At 35.8% G+C, this 17,916-nt stretch overlaps 1 protein-coding gene across 3 annotated transcripts in view; it reads left to right on the top strand.

Annotated features, from left to right (window-relative positions):
• Nucleotides 1-17,916, top strand: part of CADPS2 (calcium dependent secretion activator 2) — a 495,748-nt gene that overhangs the window by 298,553 nt on the left and 179,279 nt on the right. The gene's annotated exons all lie outside the window — the stretch shown is intronic.

Raw genomic sequence — 17,916 nt, 5'->3', positions numbered from 1 at the left:
ATTTTTGATTGGACATTTAAAATACAAGAGTCTTTCTGAAATTAAGAGAACAATGAAAAGTGAAGAAGAGATGGACATATATAAATGCTAATAGGTGGCAGGGAGATAGGCAGAGAGATACATACATGCATGTAAGAAAGTTATTAAGAAAAAGATTTAGTCACTGTCAAGGCTTTAAGCTCCAAGCTTCTTTACCAATGTTTTGTGTTACAAATAATTTTTACATATCAACCGTATCCTTTTTGTGGCGTTGACTAAGGCCCCTCAGTTTGTTGATTCCATATATAACTGTCAAAATAAAAAATATATTCAGCTGATAGGTTTTTAAGTGAATTATAGTACTACAAAATAATAAATTTCTCAGGAGTGTACTGTAAAGATATTATTGGTTACATCTAGAAAGAAAAATTTTCCTTTCAAAGAATTCCTCTAGGATCTGGCACAAATAGACAACTGCCAGTATCCTATGTTGAGGAGGCGAGGGTTTAGCTCATTTAACCACCTTGCATTATATTCAGTCATTTCAGTACAAATCATTTTCTTTCTAAACCGCAAATGAATTATTGTTACAATACCATCACAACTTTGAGGAACTATGTGGTGGTGAGAAGAGGAGAGCATAGCATAATATTAGTTTCTCTGTTATTTCTTTATATTCTACTTTATCTTAAATAGGATTTGTGATTACTTCATACCAGCATAGAATTTAAGAGCTAAAAGAGATTTTGGCATTACTTGGCCCAACGTTAGTGTTTTATAAATAACACGCTGAAGGCAAGAGTGGGTAGGTCCTTCTAAAGGATGTGTGGATATTTTTTAAATTAACCTGTACTGAGTGTGTCCTGGGCCAAGCTCCAGGTTGGGGATTCTGGGAAAAACAAAGATAAATTTATCTAACTCCATCCCAGTGAGAATTGTTCCGTTTTCCTTTCTTGTTAGTAACTTTTTCATCCACTTGGGGGCACTATGGTCAAGTTTAAGAAGAAAAGAGAAAAACGTTATTTTGTTTGGTTTATTTTAGTTAGAAAAAATTTATCATAGTCCTCTAGGGAAACCTTAACTAATTATATACTTTTAGGTAAAATGCCTTTTAAGTACGCTGAGGCTTTTGTTAGTTTTTGTTTCAGAATAGGTATAGATTAATCAGTAGTTAGTGTGTCGTCTCTGGATCAGGAACATCAGCATCACCTGAGAATTTATTAGAAATGCACGTTCTCAGGTCTCATCTACTGAATCAGAAACTCGGCCTGTGAGGCCCAGCAATCTATTTTCACAGGCTCAGTGTAAGATGTCATTCTTTGCTAACATCTGAGAACCGCTGAATTGCGTAAGTGGATTTTTTTTTTAAATTGGCACCTGACCTAACATCTGTTGCAATCTTTGGTTTTTATCTTCTTCTTCTTCTCCCCAAAGCTCCCCAGTGCATAGTTGTATACTCTAGTCGTAGGTCCTTCTGGCTGTGCTGTGTGGGACGCTGCCTCAGCATGGCCTGATGGGCAGTGCCATGTCCACACCCAGGATCCAAACTGGGGAAACCTCAGGCCTCCCACGTGGAGTGCATAAACTTAACCACTCAGCCACGGGGATGGCCCCAAGAATAAGTGAATTTTGACATACTTTCTAAATTTACAACTGTTGAAAAATTATTGGGTTAAAAATTATCAAAAGTGCTTGACATATTGTGAAATTGTATTTCTTAGGAAAGGTTCCTTTCTTACACTAATGATAAATGAGTCTGAAAAATTAAGCTATTTTTTTGTCTGATTATACAGCTGGGTCCATATGAGTCGGAAGAATTTGTTGATCAGTCACTTTCATCCCCACTTTCCAAAAAAAATTTCTTTTAATCAAGTGAAAATTTGAGATGTTATTTTTTTAATATTATGTAGATAAGTTAACCAATTAATGGCATTTCTCAAATCTAATTTCATATAGTGATATCAAGACATGGCCTAGATTTCAACACAATGCTGCTAACAGCATTTGTTTACATCTTTATAGTATCTTTACATTTATTGAAAGAGCTGTTATATCTATTGGGTCATTTGATCCTCAGAATAATCCTTTGAGGCAATTAAGAAACCAGTCATTACCTCAATTTACAGTTAGGAAAAACTGAGATTCAATTGACGCCAGTCTTAGAATTCTTACCTAAGTGTAATACTTGTATAAGGTCTATACTAATTCTCTTTTTAATAAGTGGTTAATTTTGTTCCTCTGTTCCTGAGTGGAAACTATTGGAAGAGAATACTGCTACCCTTCAGAGAAAACCCCAAACCTCTCATGTTTTCTTCAGGAAGGAGAATCTCCTGGAGAGATGGGGACTGGACTGTGAGGCTGGGACTGCGTTCTCCCTCCGGGAGGAATTCTCTCACATCCTTCCCGTTATGCTGGGCCTCAGCTGTGCGCTACCTTCATCTCATTTTCTTTCTCTTCCGTTGTAGACATTCCTTCCTTGTGTCTCCTTGGGCAGTTTAAGTAGTGTAGAGTTTCTGAGAGTCTTTATGCTGAGGGAGAGCAAACGAGAAAGTAATCACAGAGAATATGAGAAATTCCAGGAAAGCTTGCCATCATTCTGGTGGATTCTGACCTATTTATCTACTGTTGTGCGATACTATGCGCTCTACTCAAAAGGCTGACCAGACTTAGATGGCACTTCATCAGGGTCCCCTACTATTTTGCTCTTACTCTTTTCTCCAAATGAAGACTCCTATCTTAACACCCACCCCCAGGGGATGGCGTCCTGTATAGGTGAACACTTTCTGCTTCACAACCAATCCAGCACCCGGTACAGGATGCACCTTACCCATTAGAGAGGGGTCTCGATGTTATTGTTGTAAATCAAGACTGTCTTCTCCGTATATGAGATAAATCTTACATGAAGGTGAGTGTTTCATGTATGTCATAGCTAGGCTCTTTCTTCACGATTAGCTGTAATTGTAAAGCGAATCTTGTAGCAAAGTCAGGAAGTATAAATGTTCAATAAATATTGCTAATTAAAACTTTAAGGTGGTTCTTCATATAATTTTTATAGTATTGAAAGTATCAGAAGTTGGTTATAAACTATATGTTTATTGTAGTTTGCACAATAACTGTACCAACCTAGTAGGACTGTAGTGAGCATTACCTGAGGTAATGGGTATAAAGTACAAAGCACAATGCCTGGAATTCCCTAAATCTCAAAAAATAAGATGTAACCTGTTAAAGAAAACAATGATGATGAAATGCATTGGAAATAGTTATTTGAAGAATATCAATATAGAATGTATGCAGTGACAGAATATATTATAACGCAATATTATAGCCTGTCATTTTACTCACTTTTTTATGTTTTTGGCTTTTGATTTTTTTAACTTTCAGATTGAATAAAAAGATTAATTAACATAAATGTTAAAAAAATAAGTCTAAGCAGAAACCTTTTTTAATTTCAAATTTTGGTGTTGAAAATTCTCAATATTTACTGGAATTCTATATTGCCTTTTAGAGTATTTAAAGTATTTCATAAATATATTTTAATTTTCTTTGATGATTAAGGATCATTTATTCACCTGTGGTCATCTGTCTGAGAATCTCTGACTCGTAAGAACTCCCATGGTGGTTTATCTTCACTTTTCATCGTGTTTTCTACCTTATGTTAATGTTTGTGGTGAACGTATCTTCTGTCCTAAACGGCACAAAGTAAACATTAAATCAGTTACCACGAAGGAGCACTAACTCGAAAGTATGTCCCACAGTCTCTGCAGTGAGTGTTTTCTTATCTGTTTTCCCCTGATTATAGAGAAGAGGATGGGGGAAGGCCCTCTCATAAACTGAAAATTATTTGGATTCTAATCAATCACGATTATAGTAACTTTCTAATAATTCATGCGTCCCACTGAAAAGCAGATATGTTATGTGCCAGCAACAGAATCAAACCCCGCACTCAGGGGTGTAATTGTGATATGGCTCTTTAAAGCAAGATTCTCATTTTCATTTCCTAGGAAAAAATAGGATGGCTTCTTAATTGAAAATGAACAGATCTCAAATTTCTTTCCAGTTCTGCTTTAGGTGATGCCACCATGCAGAGAGTAGGGGGATAAAAATATTTAGAGGTCATTGTCTTCTATGGACTGATTTTTTTGCACTCCATTTTATTATTGTGGTAGTGGTTATTTATTAAGAAAGCCCCAGTGATATCTTCAGAATGGCTTTAATTCTTTTCTGTGAGGTAATCTTGATATTCTACATATCCATGTAACACAATTCTCATCTTCATCCCTAGCTGTATGGCTAAATGCTCTGGAGAGACCCTCTGCTTATGTTTATTATAAGATTAGGTGCTGGTATACTTTTTAAATAAATTGTAAAGTTGTTACTTAGCTCCTTTCCCCCGTCTGTGTTTCTCTCCCTCTTCCACATCTACCTTTGCCTATGAATGTATAACTGTCAAATGATTCCATTAAAATGGGAATATTGAATTACTTGAATTAATATATGTTTGTGTTGCTTTCAGAAAAAGTCACTGATTTCCTGTACTGACATATGCCTTAAAGTGCAAGAAAGAAAAGGACCAGATTTTACTCCAAAGTTGCATTTTAGAGTCTGAAAGTTGCTCACAAGTATCTTTGGAAGTGGTGTTAGTTTGACGAAAGTAGTAAGGTATTTCTCCAGCAGATGGCACAAGCATTCCCCGAAAAATAGAAAATATTTTGTCTACCTAATAAAGTAGAGAACACAGTAATAAAGGTGGCACTAGTAGTTAAGTTGTCTTAAGTAATCTTTAAGACATTTTCTTTTTAAAAAAAATGTAAGAAGAAAAGGTTAGAAGAAGGTGAAGTGGTAGTTTATTTTGGACATAACAGACTTGTTAAGACATCTTATCAAATTAGTATAGACGAGCTTCAATGTTAGTAGTATATGAATAATCAAAGATATCACTAAGGTCAATTTTAGCCAAAAATATCTGAGACATGAAATTCTGAATGTTTTGTAAATGTCAAAGGTTTTTTTCTACTAACTATCTTGATTTCATTTTTTTTTTGTATCCTGCATTCATAGGCAGAAGCATTGTGAATATAGTTTAATAGGAAAATAAATAAAGGAGATTCTTAAGCTTTAAGTCAAAGGTGAAAAAGAAACATTTTACAAGCCTAGCCCAATGAATCCCAACCTGATTGTACATGGCCCTCGCTATTGCTATTGCCTTTATTTTGTTATTCATTCTCCTCCAAATAAGTGTGTGTGAGAGAGAAACTGAACATCAAAGTATACTTTTCCATAGTATTCTAGAATTTTTTAGTTGGTGAGTAAGGAACAATTGTTTAAGAACCCAAGAAATTCAGTTCTGATTGAATAAAACATAATACATGTGCTCTATAGAAATATTACTTTTATTTGGTGAATGAGAAAAACTAGTTGTTTTGTTGTAACTTGTATGACATCATAGTTCATTTTAGAAAAACATACGCTTAAATTTTTGCCCCACTCTTTGAAAATTTTTTTTCCCCTAAATGGACAAAGTTGAAAAATTCATTGCCATTCCCCCCAAACTTCCCAAAGAGTCCGTCAAAAAAGGTTAGATTGAAATATTTTTTGGTGTATTATACTACTACTAATAAAATAATGATGAGGCCACCTTGATTTACATTGTGCTTTATAGTTTCAAAGGCCTTTTTACATAGTACATCATTTCACTAGATTTATTTAGTGACGCTGTCTATTATAGTCGGAGAAATACTGCAATTCCTGTTTTACAGGTGAAAGAAAGTGAAAGTCATACTAGGCACATAGCAGTTAAAAGTTAAAGGGGCTTAAGAGAGTCATTTGTGTTCTCTTTTTTCTGTCTTCTCTCTCTCTCTCTCTCACACACACACACACACACACACACTCTCCTCTCTCTCTTTCTCTCTCTCTCCCCCTCTCTCTCTCTCTGTCTCTGTCTGTCTCTCTCTCTCCCTGCCCTTCCCCCCTCCTTCTCTCCCTTCCCCCAATTATTTTCACTCTTTCATCTCTATTTTGAAAAGGCACTTTTTCTGCACCCCTAGTATTTGCTTCCATGTGGAGGGATATCCATGACAGTAACACTCCTGGCTTCTCTCCACGACCCCGCTTTTTTTTTTTTTTTTTTTTGACTTATCTGATTAGTTAGCTTGAGAGCAGGGACTGGGCATGCCTAAATCAGCCCTCTCCACTCCCCGTGTCCCTTGGAGGTGAGTTATCCACAGGGAATACCTGTTCTCTGCTTTTCCCTGCAGAAGTCTGTCAGTGGCAGGATCTCCACGTGGATAGGCCTGTCCTGTCCTGCACTGTCTGTGAGTGCAGTGGGGAAAGTATGTCTGATAGTAATAGTGAACCTCACAAGGAAGCCCACTTGCGACAGAAATAAACCGCATTCCTCAGTTCTATCTTTATCAGTAATAAGGCGATGTTTTAGCCTCTTGTTAACTCTTTTGTCTTAAGCCAGTTTGTTCAGGACTCAAGCAAAGAAAAGAAGTACTAAATTATTGGGCCTCCTCAGAGATTCCAACAATGTTCACATTCAGAAAGTTAAAAAAAAAAAAAAAAAAAAAAAGAATGTTAGTGGAAGTTAGAAATCTGGTAGCATTTTGAGATCTTTGGACATACAATATATTCTTTTTATTTTTTCTTTTTTTAAAGATTGGCACCTGCACTAACATCTGTTGCCAATCTTTATTTCTTCTTCTTCTCCACAAAGCACCCCCCCCAGCCCCACCCCCAGTACATAGTTGTATCTTCCAGTTGTGAGTGCTTCTGGTTGTACTGTGTGGGATGCCACCTCAGCATGGCCTGACGAGCAGTGCCGTGTCTGCGCCCAGGATCTGAACTGATGAAACCCTGGGCTGCCAAAGCTGAGCACATGAATTTAACCACTTGGCCACGGGGCCGGCCCCCTAGACGTAGAATATATTCTATTCCATTTTGACTAAAAGGCTCTTGTGATACTGTGACTTCAGGGCAGTTTTTAAGCGGAGGTTCAAACTATCTTGACCAAAGCCGTGGGAGTCTCTTTTTTTTGGATAAAGGGTGGTAGGAGGACTGGACTCTCGAAACTCTGTGCCTGCTTGCTTTCTTGTTTTTTTTTTTAAAGATTTTATTTTTCCTTTTTCTAGCCAAAACCCCCTGGAACATAGTTGTATATTTTTAGTTGTGGATCCTTTTAGTTGTGACATGTGGGATGCCACTTCAGTATGGCCTGATGAGTGGTGCCATGTCCATGCCCAGGATTCGAACCGGCAAAACCATAGGCTGCCAAAGCAGAGCACACAAACTTAACCACTCGGCCACAGGGCTGGCCCCTCTGTTCCTGCTTTCATAGCAGCTGCTTCTATTAAGTTAAATATTAGGATGACATTCTGCTAAAACTATTTGAATACTCTCAAATAAATGTAAACATACCAGCCTTATGGAAAATCCAAACTCTATCCAAGGCTTTTTCTTTTGCCTTGATATATATTATATAATTTTTTGCTAGATTTACTTCCTTCACTGCATTCTTGTTATAATTGTTCCTGATGACAAAACTAGACGCAGCCATTTAGTCATTCCAGAAATGTTTGTGGAAGATCTGCTATATAAAGGCATGGTGCTGGGAGAGGGTGCGTCATAACTGATGTGGTCCTTGCCCTCACAGAGCTGATAGTCTTGTGCTGGAAATATACATCAGTCCAGTATGCCATGCCACAGGCCATGGCGGGGCAGTGGAAGAAATGTCCACATCTCCCCTATTATAGGTAATAAGGGAACAGGACCTTATTAAGGATGTCAGAGAAGGCTTCTCTAAGAAAGCGATAGTTGAACTGAGGGATGGGAGGAAATTAGGGATGGGAGGAAATTGGAAATGGGAGGCTTAAAAACTAAATTGATTTAAATTGTTGTCATGGATGAAATTGTAACATGTAATGTGTGGGACTGATGATAAGACAGACAACTCACAAAAAATGAGAAGAGCAGCAAGAACTTCAGAATATTTGTACAGCGGAGTACTTGACTGTGAAAGTAAGCCAAGAAGGGATCAAAGGAGCCCAGCACAGGCCATGTTTATCAATGAGCAATCAAAGAGATGTCTGTGACTGAGTAGCATGTCCAGAATTCAAGAGCAGGGTGTTAGAGACTAGCAAGAACAAGAGCAGAGCTGGGTCCTGAGCCTGGGGTGCTGGGCAACTTATCAAACCAGCACTTAAGCCTAGGCAACAGGGCAGGGACTGAGGCACTAAGGCCAAGGTACTGTGTCGAAGCTGGAATGATAGTAAGGGGATCTCACTGCTCAGACACCTGACTTGAACCAGAACTCCACAATCCTCCTTGACTACAGGTAAGATTGGTCACAAAGCATGAAATTGAAGCTCAAACGACATGGTTTAGGTAGACCAAGGCTGTTGGGGAAGAGAATCTGTGAAACATGCTGGGTGTCAAAGGAATTCAAATACTTTTGTAAATAACTCACATGACGATAAGTTACTTTAAAGATGGAGGTGGACAATTTTTATAATTTTCAGAGCTCTCCAAAAATGTCCTCGTTAACTAAAACCAGACAGTAACATTGAAGAACAAGAGACCTTTTAGGTCAAACATAATCCATGGAGACTATGATCCAAATTTTACAGAAAATGTTTTTTCTCAAGCATAAATGTTTATAGATTCCTGGTAAAATGATGTTAGAAGTGAAGAAGATATTCTAATTATGATTAGAATATTCTGAACAGAATGCAAAAACTGAGTTATATAGTTTTATTACTTAAAGACTCATTAGCAGTAACGTAGTCCTAGTAGCTAGTTCCTGAAGTGTATGCTGGAGAACATTACCTCTACAAGACATTTTATGAAAAAGATTCTCTCATTTTGGAGATACTACATACCCTGTTCTGCCCTACCATTCCCCACTCCTCACTGTCTTGTAAGTCTGCGTCTCCGACAGGCTCATGCTACTCCTCACATACAGAATGTTTAGCTTTGTTTAGCTCAGTATTTCTCACATTTATTTGTCCACCAAACCTGTTCTTCTGCATAATATTTCGTTGTATCCAGATGTCCCAAGACACGTGCAGTGGAAAATACTGAATCCCAAATTACCTTCTTGATGATTTTATTTTTGAGTGTATACAGTTTATAAAATGGGCGTGTTATGTACATATTTCAGTTGAGTTTATCCTAAATATAAAGAAGGTAGAACAGATATCTCCCTTTACAGAAGAGGAAACTGAGAACTAAAATATCATATCTCTATTAACTCAGGAATACCTATATTGTATATAATGTTTTACAGTGTTTGATCATTTTGCTTTGCTTTGGGAATATTGTGCCCGAAAAAGGAAAGTACTTCTAATAGTCAATAAGATATAGTTTGATACATATATAATAGCCTTTGCTAAAACTTTTGTTTTATTATTACCAAACAATTTTGCATTTTCAGGGAGAAGGAAGCTTAATGGACGATCTCACAGAAATATCTGGGATTGCCGAAGTGAATTACTTTGTTTTAGTCCTTAGGTGCCCCAGATCTTTTCTGCCAAGTGACGTGGAGTATCCATCCCTTTGGGATGTGCCATCGCATGACCCCCAGAGATTCAGATATTTACAGCCTCTACTCTCCTCCTAGAGGATGGAGCTGCAGACTTGACTCTGTGCAAGCTTGCCTGGTTCAGATGGGTTGCTCAGTACATTGCTTGGATGTTTTTTCCCCCTCTTACCCTCCTCTGAGACATTTTATAATCAACTTAAACAGCTCACTAATTTTTTAACTTTTAACAAACCAACGGAGCTTCTGCACATGCTGAAAAGTATTAGTATATTTTGAAGGACATTTAAACAAGAAAACCATGAAACCATGCCTACAAAATATGCCCTCTGTGGTAGAGTATAATTTTGTAAATAACAGCGTTAGTGAGGTCATGAACCATTAACAAATATGTATTAGAGTACTTTTCTGCTAATTGAGATATAAAAGAAGGCTGATGATCAGTTATCAAAGATAAATACAGGAAAAACTTCCTTTTTAATAAAGGATTTCTCTGAATAGTTTGATTTAGATTCTTTAGCTTGTGTCTGGCTGTTTAAAACTACTTTTCATGGAACTACTCATATAATTTCCCCAGTTCAGCTTTGTTTCTAGGCAGTGCTTTGCCATTTATTTTCAAACACCTCCTTTAAGAGTGGTCACTTGTAGTTCTTGGTGTCTTGTCTGAAGGTGGAGTGAGGTTTTATGCTCTTCTCATTTTGGCGGTTTGCCTCTATTCATATTCTAAATTGTGCAATGGCAAGCCAGTTTTTAAAAGACAGCTTTTATACCTTAGACCGTTATACTTAATCTGATAATGCTGATATGAGCTGAGATTTAACTCAGACTTAGCTGAGATTGAACTAGTGGAAGATGGGACTTCTCAGGAAAAGGAAGGGTGACGGTTTTTATGTCACCGATTCTGCAAAATGTGATGGAGAAAATGAGTGAGGAATTCTACATTCAACTCAAGTTTGCTTTTCAAAGTCTCCTGTTCCTAAAGCACACACATTTTAACTTCTTGCTCAACAAGAGGAGTTTGATTTTTCTTCATTCATGATTTCTCTCAAAACGTGATGTCTTTTTCTTGGGTGCTGATCTTTCACTTGCCTCCTCCGCCCCACCTCTTGTAAGCTTTCCCAGAAGAATTCAGGAGGTATAAATGCCAACTAGAAAGTATTTACTTCTAGGTTTCTTAATGCCCAGATCACTCTGTTATCTTGAATCAGTTTCTTTTGCTCATCCTTAGCTGAAAAAAAAAAAAAAAAAAAAACCAACAAAGCTTGTGGGGTTAAATGAAAGAAAGAATGTAGTGAAAGGAAGATTCCTTTTATGCGAGCAGCCGCCGAGAACGTGCAGGGATGACTGAAAGTGCCTGAGGGCATTTGGTCCCTATTGGTTTTCACATCAAATGCAATGGTGCCCACAGATAGCCTGTATTGTTGTCAGTTAAATGGGATCATGAGTGTCTGAAAGGTGTTTGAGAATGAACTGAAAATCATTTTCACAAGTGGATGATTACTTCTGCCACATGTTAACCGAACTCTATCAGAATGGCCCAGATTTTTGAGCCTGCATTAATTGCTCTTTCATCCTTGACTGAGGTTTCTCTTTAAGAAAGCCCTTTCCAGGACTAAACTACTCTATATATTGATTTTTTTTCTTTCTGTATTTTTCCTTGAAAAATGGTTTGTAGAAGAAAAGGCTTTATCATTCATTTCTTTGAATAAAAAGCTAGACACAAGTGATCCACCAAAAGTAATAGTCCTTTTATTTAAGCACTGAATAATTCCCATGTTCTGTATACAATTACATTTTTCAAATATTCATTAGTGATAATTTTTCATCATAAAGTCCTAAAACCATGAACTCCCACAGTATGGACTCAGTGCAAGTAAATTGTCATATTCTCCTTTCTATTAGAACTGTATGCCACCACTCTAATTGAAACTAAACTGCAGTATTTAGTAATATGTTTGGAAAATTTTGTGTGTTAAAGTGCTCTTTGGGCAATCTTCAAGTTAGAAAGGTTTTAATAAAGTGTTTTTAAAGTGGATAAATGAGTTCTTTATTTCATGTTACCATTTTCTATTTCAAATTTGGCATAGTTAGAGAATATTGGCTGTTTATTCTATTTTTATTCTTAGTCTATATTAAAGCAATATAGGATATATTGTAGTTCAGACATATTGTGTTATGAAGATGAGTTTAAATCTCAATTTTCAAAACTAATCAGAAAATGAGTTTTTGAAATTTCGTTAGCTTTTGTCATTAGCAGAGAATATGTAGCATTTATTTTAAAATGGCTTAATTTATTAGTAAAAGTAATTTTGGAAGTGTTTTGGCTTAAAATAAGACAAATCACAGAATGTAATATGTTAATCTATTTTTTAAAAAACATATTCAAAGGTGTATTGTGTAAAAACAAGTGTTTAAAATAGTTTTATTGGTGCTGGCCCCGAGTGGTTTTCTCGAGCTTTGCTTGGGCGGCCCAGGGCTTCGCCGGTTCGGATCCTGGGCGCGGACACGACACCACTCATCAGGCCATGCTGAGGTGGTGTCCCACATAGCACAACTAGAAGGACCCACGGCTAGAATACACAACTATGTACTGGGGGGCTTTGGGGAGAAGAAGAAGAAAAAAGAGAAGATTGGCAACAGATGTTAGTCCAGGTGCCAACTTTAAAAAAATAAAATAAAATAATTCTTTTACAAACATTGCAGTGTGAACATGTGATGAAATGTAAATCTATTTGAAAATTAAACAAAAATAAGAATAGTAACTACTGATTTTTGTTTTGCTTGAAGTTTATTTTTACCAAACTTCATTTTATTCCATAAATCTATTGTTGAGACTCTTTTATTGGTAGTATGATAATGCATGTTGTTAATGGTCACCATATATCTAAAAAGTTTTTATTCTTGTTATCACAGAACATTCTGGTGGGTTTCATAAAGACCCTGCTTTTGTTTGTCCACAAATGAAAATTTTTAGAAACAACTGTAGTATATATTCCATTTGACGTATTAATGAAGTTAACAGATAACTCTTTTAAGGATCATGTTGATCCCATGGAGACTGTAGAATTTTTAGTGTGAAGTATTGAGATTTTCTAATGACTGTATCTAATATTGATATAGAAAGTGAAAAATAATGCCGTTTGCCTTGTTGATAGTAATTATATTGACTTGAGGTTTGGCCATACCAAAATTCTTTTCTTTTTTCTCTTCTCTTGACATTTTTCCTAATAGCACGTGTATGCATAATGTATGCATCCACACTATATTTTAAATATACAATCAAAAATTGAGAAGTTCGTTGTCTCATATCTTTGATATTTCAACATAGAGCGTGAGCTAAGAACAGTTAGAAACCCCCCAAAAAATGCCTGTGACTACAGGCAAATGAAACATCGATACACGTTTAGTTGGTTTTGTGCCTTGTTTCCTAGCAATGGTTCCTCTGTTTCTTTGGAGCAAATAGTGCTCTCCATTAGAAACAGCACTAGAAGAGGGGTTAATACTTTAAGATTATTGCTGTGTTTATACTGATTTATAAAACCAAATGCTTCAAGGCTTTACTCTTATGCGTTAAATCCAAGCTTTGTGTCAGTGCTACTAATTTCTTTGTTACCTAATCCCATGTAAGAAGAGAAGATTTTAAAGTTAAGCAGGCAATTTTTTGTTCAAAGGGAACAATTTCCTAATACCTTACTTAAGTTGAATGCATTGATGAAAGTAAATACTTTTAAATAGTATCTGAGCAGTTATTTTTAAATAATCCAAAATACTCTAGTTACATGAGTATTGTGATGCAGTGGAAATATTTCAATGGAAAAAGTGATATATTTAGTACAAGTTAGCATTGGAAATGTATGCTTTTGAAATACGTTATGTACAGTAGAATAGCTCTTTTATCCCCATTCAAATAATAATTCAAAAAAAAATTCTCAAATTTAACTTTGATTAGGGAATTTTTTCCTAGGGCCATACTCTAACAGAGTACTGAAGAATGTAGTTTGACTGGGAAAACTGCTGATATATGCGTTCCTTCATTTTCCATTCATTTCTTAATTGAAATAATTTAACAGGGATGAGCAAAAATATCTGGTTTAAAACCAAGTTCTGTAGGTTGGTGAAAATGTTGAAAGCCCTACAAAAAAAAAACTTGCTTTCCTCTTTAAAATAATATGAAAAAAAATTCACACTACCCATTAGTGAATGTTGCTCTCGTGCTGTGTGATAAATAGTTATTTTATTGGCTAACGTTATAAATTGTCACATAAAACCCAGTTAAATGTGTGTTCCCAGTTTGACTGGTATTTGGCAAGTCTGATTTACATACCCTTAAAAAAACTTTCTTTCTTATTCAGGTTAATCATACACTGGGGAGGAAACTAGTAATAACTCAGCGGGTTACAAAGTATTCAGGAAGAATACAGCTGCAGAGCAGACCCACCAACAATCTGTAGTACAGTAGCCAAGGTACTCGCTCTCCAGGATAGCAAATACACTTCTTGGATGATGTTCTTTACACTTTTGTTAAGTGGAATCAGATTTCATAAAGCAGTAAAAAAAAATTTGTCCAGAACTCAGATGACAAGAAATTATTACTAATAGAGTTTTTAAAATTCTAAACGATTTTTTTGAAACAGAAATAAATGACAAGTAAATAGCTTCCAAGGATCTTTGTAATTAATGCTGTTGCCATCGTATGTCAAATAGATTTAGCCCTATCATCTGTACCTTCTCCTTTTACAGAATTATGCAGTTATAATTGATGTTCATAATAATGACCCTGAGATGCTATAGGATCCTTTCTAAATCATTAAAGAAAGATCATATTACATTTTATGACTATTTGAAGTCGTCAACCTATTGTATACAGATTCTTTAAAAATTTGTTATAGATGCAATCCCTCTATATAGAGTAACTCATCTTTCAGTAATTAAGAATACTTGAACATCACATTCTAAGTGTAATGAACTGAATCTGTTGCCTAGTAGAACATATATTAAATGTAACTTTAGTATATTTTTATGAACTAAAAAAAATCTCATTAAATTTTTATACATAAAAGAGATAATTTATAAACTAACACTCAACATTAAAAAAGCAGAACTGTGATTCAATAACAAAGCTAGGCATAAAGATGAGTTAGGAGAGAATACATTTTGATTTTTACAGATGCTTTCTAATAGATTATCCTGTTGTAACCAAATACTCAAATGATTTTGGCTCCTTTTTCCATACACTTTCCACATTTCAAGCCTCCTAAAGCTGATAAGACCACCCACCTACAAAGAATTTAGACTGCTCCAAATTCCAGAACTTGAGAATAGGCTTGAAAACTGGAAAATCCATTTAACCCGTTAAAGCTTATAAGAGTTCTCCACTGTACTCAGGACAAAGTGACAAAGAGTGTTATCTTTGGTCTATAGGTATTCAACTTAGTCATGCCAGAAATATTATTTATGGAGCTATAATGACCACACCCCCCAAATCCTTAATAATTTTGTTTATTATGAATGTATGATATACTTTCATACACTGCTAGTGGTGATGCAAAATTGTACAGCCACTTTGGGAAACAGTTTGGCAATTTCTTATAAAGTTAAACACACACTCTCAATATGACTCAATGATCCCACTCCTAGATATTTACCCAGGAGAAATGAAAGCGTGTCCACACAAAGACCTGTGCATAATGTTTATAGCAACTTTATCTGTGATAACCAAAAAAGTGGAAACAACCCAAATGTCCACAACTGGTGAATTGATAAATGCATTGAAGTAAATTCATACAATGAAATATAACATTCAGCAATAAAAAGGAATGAATTCCTATTCATATGTATGCGTGACATGTATAAATCTCAACGAAAATATGTATGAAGTGCAAAAGCTTTATACTTCTAAGAGAAAGAAGCAAGACACAAAGGGCTACATAGTGTATAATTCCATTTATATGACATTCTGGAAGACAAAAAACTATAAGGTCAGAAATCAGATCAGTGGTTAGCGAGCTGGGGATGTGAGAAGGAAATTGATCATAAAAGGGCATGAAGGAACATTTGAGGGCGATGGAAATGTCTAAGTTCATTCCCATAGTGGTTACATGACTTTGTCAACACTCATCAAATTATGTAACTAAAACGGGTGAATTTTACTTTAAGTAAAATACAACAATAAGCCTTACTTTAAAAACGATGGAAGATATGCTCAATGTAGAAATTGTGGAAATGCAAAAAGGCATAAAGAAGGATATAAAATTCATCTTTAATCTCACCAGCCAGATATTAACTGCAGGTTTAACATTTTGATGCATCTTTCTGCATTTTTATACTATAAGCTTGTGTGACTGCTTTCTTTTAACTTTATAGTAACTTTTCCATATTATTCTTTTTTGGCATCACTTTTAATGGCAACCTAATCATTCCTTACTCTTTGATTCTTAGATGGTTTTTGAGTTTTTGCTTTTAAACAATATTGATGAACATATTTTTTCTTCATTCTTCTCTCAATTGTAAGTGTCTTTTATGTCAAGAATCCCTTATACTGGTGAAAAAGCAGCTAGACAGTGGTACTTGATACCTAATTCCAGAAATCATCCTTATAGGGAAAAAACTCAAATTTGTTGAAGTTTAATGTGTTCTTGTTCAGTAGAGTTATCTTTTCTGATGTATTTTATTCATGTCCATTTTTTTACATGAAATTTTTGTCTGGCCAATATGAAAACTAAAGGACAGAAACTATGGTATTTTTCCTGCATAGCATTTATAACATTTCCTTTATGCAGTGAATTTTTTGTTGAATGTAATTTTTTTTCTTATGTGGACAGTAAAACTCTTATGACCAGTTACTTTCTAGGTGTATTTGGTCAATTGTATATTCTGTATATATTTGATTGAATTCTTTCTTATAGTGCAACAGCCTTGAACACCTCAGGGCCCAACATTCAAATGCTTACCTTGGTCCAGTCTCATTGTGTTTTATTCTGTATCTTATAACTTCTTCCAGTATACACCTGTATGCATCGCATCCATCCGCCCCTCTGCTTTCTGTCTTCAGAGAAACCATACATTTTCATTCCAAATTTGTTGATCCGTCATTTTGAATGATGTTTGCAGCTGACAGTATTATTCCTCATGCAGGACCTTCACTGGCAGCAAGACTTACACTTGACTTGCTTTTAAAGGGATGCCTATCACTATTCCCTTTCACTTACGTTTGACCCAGTTGCCCAGCAGCGTGCTAAGTGAAACGCTTCGAAGGAGCTGAGAATCAGGGTGTGGTCCCAGGCAAAGGTTGTTCCAAATGCCCTCTGTGGCTCCAGGGCAGCTATTCGGTGCACGTCTTGCTAGTGCACTTTGATAGAGGGCATCAGTGGTGTCCACAGAATACAGCTCCTGAGGTCATTGCTGTTAACCCTGTAATAGGAGCTTGGGTGTGTTCATTTCAGGAGAGGGAAATTGGCATAGGAAAGACAGAAAGAGAGCAGCTCAACACCTATCACCAGAACCATGGAAGAGAAATTAGAGGCTGGAGCAAAGGTGGGGCAGTGGCTTTAAGGGACCTCTGGAGGAGACACTGAACAGGTGAGAACAGTAGTGGTTGATGTCTCTGTCAGTCGCTAGATGAATTCGAGTTACCCCACAAGTGCAGACAATATGGTATCAAGGATTTCATGAGAGCAGAATGGAAGTTCACCAAACACTTCAGCTGGCCGATGTGTCTGAAAGAAAATATATAATTGATTTGGACAGTGTAGGTGATGTTTTCCAATGCAAGAGCCTAGTTTTTATTTTGACTTATAGTAATTCTACATTTGTTTCTTTTTTTTATTTGGAAAATTTAGAAATAGAATAGAGAAGGAAATTTAAACCTTCCATAAAAACAGTTTTAAGTAGAAACTTAAATCTTCCACTCGAAGGTACTATTACTAATATTTTGGAGTATTTATGTCATATATATATATTTTATACAAATTCCAAATCACTAAGTATGTATGTAGTTCTGCATTTGCTCTTTTCACATAACTTTATATTGAGATATTCTTTGTTATTAATTTTATCAAAAATATAATTTTAGTGGGAGCATAGTATTTTTTTCTATGAATATGCCAGCTTTTAGTAAACAATTCACCTGTTGTTGGACATTTAAGTTGTTAGGTTTCAGTAACATGAATAACACGGTTCTATGTATTCATGTAGTATACATCTTTATGTGCACGTCTAATTATTTTCCTAATAAATTCCAGGATGAAAAGGTAGGACCGTTTCTACATATTGCCACATTATCCTACAGAAAGGTGGTCTTATATTACACTCCATAAGATTGCCTATTCATTTCACCACACTTCAGTCAATAGTCCATATTTCTTTTTTTTAAAGGGGCCATAAAGTTTGTTTGTTTTGCTTTG

This window comes from Equus quagga, chromosome 8, assembly GCF_021613505.1.
Source record: "Equus quagga isolate Etosha38 chromosome 8, UCLA_HA_Equagga_1.0, whole genome shotgun sequence".
In the NCBI taxonomy this organism is placed as follows: domain Eukaryota; kingdom Metazoa; phylum Chordata; class Mammalia; order Perissodactyla; family Equidae; genus Equus; species Equus quagga.
This window is presented reverse-complemented; position numbering and strand designations above follow the sequence as displayed.